The sequence below is a fragment of the Phaseolus vulgaris genome, chromosome 1 (assembly GCF_000499845.2).
Source record: "Phaseolus vulgaris cultivar G19833 chromosome 1, P. vulgaris v2.0, whole genome shotgun sequence".
Classification (NCBI taxonomy): Eukaryota; Viridiplantae; Streptophyta; class Magnoliopsida; order Fabales; family Fabaceae; genus Phaseolus; species Phaseolus vulgaris.
Window position 1 is genome coordinate 18,680,122 of NC_023759.2, and position 9,652 is coordinate 18,689,773.

Here is a 9,652-nt window from a genome sequence, read left to right on the forward strand (position 1 = left end):
TTATTAGCTTATGCGTAGAAGGGTTTTTTTTATATGGGTTGGAATACTTCCTGGAGTGTCTTTTTTAAATTTTATTAATTTGTTGCGGATAAAAAAAATGTCTAAGATTTTCTAAGACCGTCGCCTCTAAAATCACTAACTATGTCTAAGATTTTCTATCTAAGATTTTCTATCTAAGATTTTCTATGTAATGAAACATAATTAATTACGAATCTCATCCATCTTTTAATATTTGTTTACACTTTTTTCTATTGTTTTTCGCAGGGAAATTGTATAAAAAATATGTGTAAGATAAATATAAAAATTGATATTGTACATGCAAAAATTCTTAATTTTAACATGCGTTTGTTAACAGAAGTTAGAATAACTTCCAGTAAGACACTTACGTATTGTACTGGGTATTTTTCTAATCCCTGATAAGTGTTGACAGGTTTTTAATAAATCATAGTAAAGTTTTTATTTTTTAAGAAACTTCGGCACGTAAGACTGTTTTTCCTAAAAATATTTATAGACACTTCATCACGTTCAAGGTAGGATTTCGTTTTAGAGGAAAATCTTTGTTGCTCACGTAAGGAGTTTTCCCTCTAAATCATTTCCAACTCGTCTAATCTCTTCACTTCTCAACTCATATTCTCTTTACTTGTATCCTATTTGCTATTTATTTCAAAATTGATTTTCACTTTCTCCATTTCTCATATCTTATATTACTTTTGTGGTTAACTCTAAATGTGTTCTTTATTTTTGTGAACAAATTATTCTAAAGTGGTGTATTTTCATTTCAGAATTGTGGTGTGTTTTTGTTCTGGGAACTACAGTGAAATTTTTGGATTCGATGACTCAAATCTTTGTCATTCGTCTCTCATTTTTCTCTCGTCTATTTATGAATCTTTTAAGTGCTTTCTTTGAAATACATATATATGATCGTCCAACAAATGAAAATAAAGATACTTGATTTTTTTTACTGTAAATTTACGTATGTTAATTTTCATTGGATCTTATTCACTTTTTATTTTATTTCTTAGAACTCGACAAATTATCTAATGGATCAATTTTATCTGTAAATTTTTAAGAATTTTATGTGGTGACATGGGGTTTAGAAGTTAAGAGTTATATTGTTTAAACAAGAAATGTTATAGTTAGATTTCGAAAGAAAATGAAGGTTTTTTATTTCCAATAAATGTTTTTAATTTGACAATTTTTTTAAGGCTCAAAGATGATAAATTAGTATAAACTTAATATGTAAACAATGAAAACTAAAGCTCATTCCCCTCTCTTTCTTTCTCTTTTCATTTGAGTAACTTTATATTTATGTTTTCCTTTTATTTTTTGATGATTTGTTCCTTATAGTTTAGGATAACAATGTATCATCTTCTTTTATGTTGTTATATTTCATTATTACTCAGTTTGTGATTTTAGAGGCGTCTAGTAAACACTTAGACATTGTTTTTGGAATGGTCATTTATGGAACTAGCTGGTCAGAATTTCCATAGAAGTAGAAGGGACCTAGAAATCTTCAAATACTTTTGAGACTACATCCATATGTGTACTTAGAAACAGTAAGTTTATTTTATAAAATTATGAATAATGGTGTGATGCCAAACAAAATCGTGGATTTACATATTATATCACTATTAGATTCCTTTAATTTTGTTTACTTGTGTTTTTAGTACTTTTATTGGTTTATTGTTTTCCGATAAGAGTATCATATAACTAATGTTGTGAAAATTGTGAGTATAATTGCATACTCGTTCGATTAAACAATTTTAGAGAAGAAAGCAAGGAGATTCGCATGGGAGATTGTGAATCGTGCGGATTAGAACGAGTACGCGTGTCGCTTGCTAGATCAAAGGATCGTTCAGTCATCACTGATGGCAGAGAACATATCCCTAGGACAATGACCAGAAGAATCTAGGAAAAGTGAGACTCGGCAGAGACTAACAAAGACTCTCTCTTACATGACCTAGTTGTACAAATTAGAATAGAATTTCTGATGGAGATCCATCTCAGACAAAGCCAGCCACCACAACTTAAGACTAAGAGTAGAGATAGTAGAATATATTTTTTTCAAGCCTTGTATAAAATGTAAAAAGTAGAAATAGGAAATTTCCTTTCTGACCCTGTATTTTGGGTCAAGAGTAGAATAGAAATCAAACTCTAAACCTAAGGATGAGAGGAAGTGAACAACAACCTCTACAAATCCTAACTTCCCATGCAAGCTAGGGTTAGTAGATGAGAAAGGCAACTCCTACAAACCCTAAACCTAACTTGCCATGCAAACCAAGGTTAGGGAAGTTACCCTTCATGAAAACAGCTAGAGTTCTTATTGATATTAATAAGGGAAAGCTGAAAGTCAGAGCTCAAAATGATGAAGTAACTTTTAATATTTTTGGTTTGAAAATTTCCAATACAGGGGAAGATTGCTTACAAAAAGATACAACAAGCCTTTCCTGAAACTAAAGAGCAATTAGACCTCTCAATTTTATTTGAGAAATTTATACATCATCACATTTCAAACGACGAGGACAAGAAGAATAAACTTGTTCCAGAAGTTATAGAAAAGCAACACACCCTAATACATCAGGGACAAAAGAGGAAGACAAAGCCCAACAAAAGGTAACTATAGTGAAGGATGAATTTAGACCAAGGCAACCAATAATGCTTAGAAGTGCTAAAATAAAATTTCAACCTAGAGGGTTGAAAAAAAGGGTCAAGATTATGGGTTATTAAAGAAATTAGGACAGATGAAACTATTGAACTTGAAAGTCCATATTCTAGAAGAACTAAAGTTGTCACCAGGAAATTGTTGCAACAAAGTGGTCGTCCACCTTAGAGAAGTAGGCATGAAGCTATATGATGTTAAACAAGTGCTTTCTGGGAGGCAACCCAATTTTTCTTGCCAGTTGACCCGCTCGCCGGTTGACTCTAGTGACAAGCTCTGGCTCCGTCTATCTCTGCTGGAATCTGCTATTCCTTTTGTTGTGTTGGAACACGGCTCCGTTGAGATCTCAAGTCCCTTTTATATTTTTACCTCTTGTAATAACTTTCTATCACGAGAATATAATCTCAAGAAAAAACATACTCAACAGAGAAATATTCCGCTCAAAGGCACACCCTCAAGGTGTCGCAACAAAACGTAATCTTCCCTTCCTGGAGTGCATAAAATCGTAACAGAATAACCACCAGGGTACCAACTCATGTACCAACATCAGGGGTTCAATTTATTTAAGTAGCCACCCTCAGGCTGGTGATACGTTATCTTTTGAACATATGCAACCTAACCTCCACGTGCCCTAGCACACATGGGCTTAGGTTTTAAAGGAAACGTTTACTTAAGCTAGACCCCTTGTGTACTAAGTACACCCCAAGGTCCAAAACTACCATTCGCTAACCGCCTATGCCTTATGCACAAGGAGTTATATGAAAAAGGAACCAACACATACATCTAGGGCCCAATCTCATGGCCCACCAACTTAGCCCAAAAGCCGAGCTTACTTGCCTACGATAAATACTGAGGTCCGACCTCCGAGCGCTGAGCTATGAGCGCTTTGGTCCAGTACACAAGCCCCCCAGGCTCGAGCTGAGCTTGCTTCAGCGAAGAGGCTATTTGCTCGCCCTTGGTGGCTTACGTGTCTTGTGAGTAGTGGCGCGTGTGGCGCGATGCACGAAGCATTTCTGAGTGGACATCTCACCATACTCCATCGTGAGCGTACACATGGCCCTCATCAACGACTGAAAAGCATTGTAGCTTACCTTTCCCAACACTGTGCCTTTTAACGTTTGAAAAACTTCAACATTTGGCACTGTTTCATTTCTCCTTCACAAAGCTTTCACGCCTCTCTTAAACTTTCTTCACCTCCTTCCTCAACCTGGGAAACCTCCTCGCCTCGACTTACTCCCTGAACACAGGTACCTCTTCCTACCCAAATCATCATTATTTGTTAGACATTATTGTGATCATATCACCTGTGTTGGGACTGTTCCGTATTCACCCTTTTTTAGGTTACACTTACTGCCATTTTCTGCTAGTTTCGTTGTTTTACTTGAATTTGAAATGTGCGTTTGCTTTCTTTGCCTGAATGTGTGCTTGCTTTTGCTTGTTGTTTTCTGTTCTAGATATTCTATTACGACGGATTACCGAAACATGTACTCCTGGGCTCCTGCAAACCCTCTAGAGGAAACCTCTTTATATACTACATGTGACCAAATAGTAGCCCTTAGGAAAGAAAAATGTCAGCTTAAATATCATTTTGGTAGGGAGAGCAATATAGACTTTAGAATAATCCCTTGTAGAGAGGACGAGCCCATCTAATGCGATGAGTCCTCGGACCTTGATGGTCCATTATGCTATTTTTACACCATGTCTTCAAAAGAGTTCTCCTTTGTTTACCCTTGTTCAATTTTGAAAAAGAGCTCCTCACTGAAATCAATGTCGCCCCAGTCCAGCTACATTCAAATAATTGGGCATTTGTTCGGGCTTTTTCCATCCTCTGCACCCATTTCGACAATCTTCCATCTGTAGAGGTCTTTTTATATTTCTTTGAGGCCAAACGCTTGGGCCGCCAATTGTGGGTTTCCTTCAACGGGGTGGTTGGGAGAGCATTGCTTTCATTCTTCCAGCAATCATATAATGGGTTATAAAGACAAGTTTTTGAAAATTCGTTGCAACAAGAGGGACCCAACTCTTCTTGATAGGTTCCCTTTGTACTGGATCCAGAACCCCAACTTCCAAGGTGCTCGATGCCTGGAGGACATGCCACACCGGGATTAAGAAGTGTGCCTCTTCTTCTCCAGCTTGAAGGTGGTTTTTGATACAACCACCCTTATAAGTAAAGAGTTATCCCTAGTGGGACTAAAAGCTTACATAGGTATCCTTCGTTCTCTTGCTCTTACAGATGTTAACTTGTGTATTTTCTTGCTGATCTACCTCTATTTCTCTTGCAGACAACATGTTGGGTAGACTAAAAAAAAGGACTTGGCAGCCAGGGCCAAGAAGATGAAGGAAGTTGCCCAAGCTCGCCCTGTTGAGGACCTGAAGCTTAAAGTCATTGCTAAGGCCACCCCTGCTCCTACTGATGATGAGGAGACCTACTCCGGGCCGGTCTTCAAAAGGAGGCGCAAGGCTTCCACCAAGCCCTCTGAGCATTTTGTCTATTGTTTTTGCATTTTTCAAAATGAGTGATCATTTACATGTATCAAGTGTACAAGGGAGTAATAGAAAACAAAAAGATGCCTATAGGTGGAGAGAGGAAAATAGAATTTTGAGAAAAGATAAAGATAGAAAATGGGATAAGATAAAAGAAATGTTTGGCAAAATGGTTCTCAACCAAAATAAGGACAAAAGGTTTGAAGAAGAAAGACCTATTCATAGAAGAAAGATTTATAACTCCCATTATCAAAGAAAGGAAGGGGTGTGTTTTGAGCCTAGAAGTTTATATTATTCTACATAGCCTGAAGTATACATTGCCTACTTTGATGGAAAAAAAATGTTGAAGAATATTTAGAATGGGAGACAAAGTTTGATCAAACTTTTAAGAAATACAAAGTGGATGAACATACTAAATTTTTCTTGGCTACCCTATGTTTTCAAGAATATGCTAGGTCTTGGTGGCAACAAAGGCAACTTGATGTTAGAATTGGTACAACATCAAATGTATAGTATTGGAGTGATTTAAAGGCATGTATGAGAAGAATATTTGTTCCATCTTCATATGATAGAAAAAGAAAGCTTAAAGAAGAAATGAAAAAGCTTGTTAAAATAGGAAGAAAATTTGTAGACAGAGAAAAAAAATATGCTAGAGGAGAAAAATAGTTTAAAGAAAAATTACAAGTTATTGTTAGAAAGAAAGAAGAGAAAGAAAAAAAGAGAAAGAGAGGAGAAAGAAAGGAAAGTTAGAGAGGAGAAAGAAAAAAGAGAAAGAATGATGACAGAAAAGGAAAGTACAAAAAAGTCTTTTTCTGGAGCTGAACCAGATATAGAAATAAACTCTTCCTGCACAGAAAAGACATATGCAGGTTTGATTGATAAGGAAGAAGAAGAGGAAACCAACAAAGAAGAAGAGTCTTTTATGACACCCCTGCAAGCATAGCTGAGAAAGAATCCTTAAAGGGGGATTGCAATACTTTGAACTCTTCTTTTCAATTATATAATGCTAATTTTCTTCACAAAAATCTCAAAACCAACACTTTGTGATGTTGTTGCCTAGCTTGGGCAATAAACAACACAAAGTGAACAAAAATATTTTTGAAAAAGGCTTTATGTTTTTCTTTCAAACATTTTATAAAAATAAAAGGCCTTATTTTTGTTTTATTTTATTTTATTTTCTTTTAATAAAGAAAATGATCTCATATTTGTTTTATGTCTATTGTAGATTGACATTTGATCCAGGAGGAAAATAAAAAATAAATAGAGGCTGCTATCATTAAACATCAATCAGGATATGAGGATAGATCCTTCTCAATAGGGAGAGAATGATGAAAACCCATCCAGCCTCAAAACATTTGGCTAAGGAGATTGGAAGCAGAAAATGGATCTTAGAAGACTCACATCTTAAGGAGAATTAATGTTGTTTGCTCTTCCATTTTTATGTAGTTTTATAAACATTATACAGAGTCATATATGCTTTATTTTGGGCTTGTATTTGGGTCATTTTCTTCGGCCATGTTTTGGGCCAATTAGAGTAGGGTGTAAATAGAAAAAAGAAATTGTCTAGCTAGAGTTACATTTGATGCAATCCTAAACCCTAAACCTTAAACCTAGGTAAACTTGTCATGAAAGGTGAGCTTGACACAAGCCTAATTTATGCTAAGTACACCTCCAATTTATGCTAATTGAACCCTATTCTAGCTTATTCTTCTATTTAGACCCCCAAAGTGAGCCCAATTTATTTACATAAACTTGTCTTGTGAAAAGACTAAAAGAAAGAACATTTGATATTCTGGTTTATGTCTAGCTCTTCTTTTACTAAGGCTCTCTTGAGGTTTGGTGGGGCCTGGTTTTGTGTTGAGATGACTGACCTAATTGTGAAGTGTATGTTGTGTCCTTAGTCATTTGCTTATTAAGGTGGTTTGTATCACTATGTCCATTTCTTCTTCTGTTGAGGTCTTTCTGATGTTTGGTAGGGCCTTGCCTTGGATGTTGAAATGATTGACCTAATTGTTAAGTGTCCATGGTGTCCTTAGTCATCTTCTTGTTGAGTTGGGTTGTATCAATATGTCTCGACCTTCAATTCTTTTTCTTTTTCAAATTAAGAGGCCAAATTTTTCTTTTTACACATTCATTTTTATGAAAACAACTCTAAAAATGTAGTCAAATTCACTCCTAATCAACTAACAATTGCATGAATTATGTTCAATCAAGTTTCAAACTAGAAGTTTAGGAAAAATTTTAAAAGTTCTTGACACACATGTAGAACTTAAGGAAAAAATGATTTAGAATTTTCTAATGCACTAATAACAAACGAGGAATTCAAACAGGAAAAGAATTAGACAACAAGATGGTTCAACTAACATGTTTTTAAGCAAGAAAAATAATGTAAAAATTTAGCCCTACTTCTAAAGAGTTTATGACATGTTAAAGGACTAAACAAAAACATAGAAGATTCAAAAATTAAAAGCTAAGTAACACTTGTGAGTAAAGAATTCAACAAAGACACAAAATTAGACAATCACACATAATAGAATTCCTAAACATGGCACTGATTCAAGATAATTGGAACTAAAATTTGAATCAACTAAAAATAAACATGGATTGAACATGAAATTTAAAAACTAAGACACAAACATGCATATAAAAGACAAAATCAAGCAAGGAAGAATGAGTGTCTCTTGAAGCTTCCTTACCTGGCTCATGATGCCAAATGATGGAAGACACTACAAGCAACAAAAGAACTTAATTTTTTTTTTTAACTTTTCCCAAGTTTCTAGTGAGCAAAAACAACATTAAAAGCCCTTACTTCCAAGGAAGATTCCTTGGTGGTGAGCCTAGTAGAATACTCTCATTTTAGATGACTTCAAACGAACAAGAAAACAAACAAAATGCTTTAGTAAATTCAAGTTCAATTTCAAAGTGAGGAATACAAGAGGCAAGATCTAAAGAATGTGAGACTAATTACACAAGAAGAGAGAATTTCAAATTCGGCACCTCAAGCTAGTCTTCAAGTCTCACATTACCCAAAATAAGATGTTTTCATGTGTTTACAAGCACTCCATGTAATTGTCTTGGTGTATGGTCGTGTGAGGCTATGTGATGGTTGTGTGTTGTTCTTGTTGGCCTCCTTAATTAGGGTTTTTGACTTCCCTAATGAAGAGGGTTGAAGTTTGACTCTCACACAAAGTAGGGTGTTGACCTCTCACTCACACACTAATTATGGTCCAAATGTAGCCTACTTATGCTTCTACTTTTTACACAAGAAAATTACTACTCTTATACAAAATATTTCGCTCTTGTTTACATTTTTACAAGAATAAGAAAAAAAGGAAAAGAAGTTTTAATAGTTCATACTCCATAGAAAGAGAGTTTTCTAAGGTTCTTCTTCCTCTTCCAATCTCATATAGCCATGCCCTGATCAAAGGTCCAATGTGTGATCTTTCAGATGGTCTTCCATCAGTTAGGTTAAGTGAAGCACTATAAAGCAAATTTTCACTGTCTTTCTATTTCATGTTTATATTACTTATTTCATTTATCCTTTCACATGATTTTGAAAGTGATTGAGAAAAAAAATTATAAACTAATAAAAGCTAATCATTAGATTGTCTACTTATACATACTTTCTAACTAGCTTTGTGAAATATTTTACAAGTTTTGTTCAACTCTTTTTATAAAACTATAACTTTTTTTTTCCATATGTGACTTAAAAGGAAACTATGAGATTTAGTTAGAAAATTACATAAATGACATGAAATAACTTTAAACTAATTTGAGTTTGGCTCATTCCGTGAAATCATGGTTATATATTTTCAGCTTATTAATTTTTGTGACCTTTAAATTATGTTATTGAAAAAATTATGAAAAACAACTTTTAAAAAAATTAAAAAATAAAGCCTTGAAATATTCTTCTTTAACATATCATAATGTCACCTAAACAATTAACATACATACTGCACTTTGGTAATATATCGTATCAAAATGAGTCGCGTGCTAAAGTAATAAAATTATAGGACGAAGTAGAATTATAATGCTTACAATAAGTAGATATACATTATTGTTTAGATAAGTCTACATTATTTTCAGATTCTAAATTATTGTTATCTTGAAAATCTTTTGCCTCTTGTTGTTATCTTGAAAATCTTTTGCCTCTTGTTGTTATGTTGAAAAATCTTTTGTCTCTAGTCTCGTCCACAGTTGCCAGATGCTCCAATTCATGTTTTTTTGATTCTTTTCACTTTGTCTTGATGATAGACAATGTCTTGACACATTACGGTTAATGAATTCTTCAATAATACATGTATTCATGGCAGAGAAAGATTAGAATGTGATGACCGTTTGATGTTCAAATTTCCATAATAATAATAATAATTTTATCATATTCATATTCATATTTTTCAAAGAAAAAATAAAAAACTAAATAATAAGACGGGATAACAGCTAAACCAAATAATGAGAAGGGATAAAAAATTATAATTTTTAAGAGAGATAAATATATAAAGAAAAATT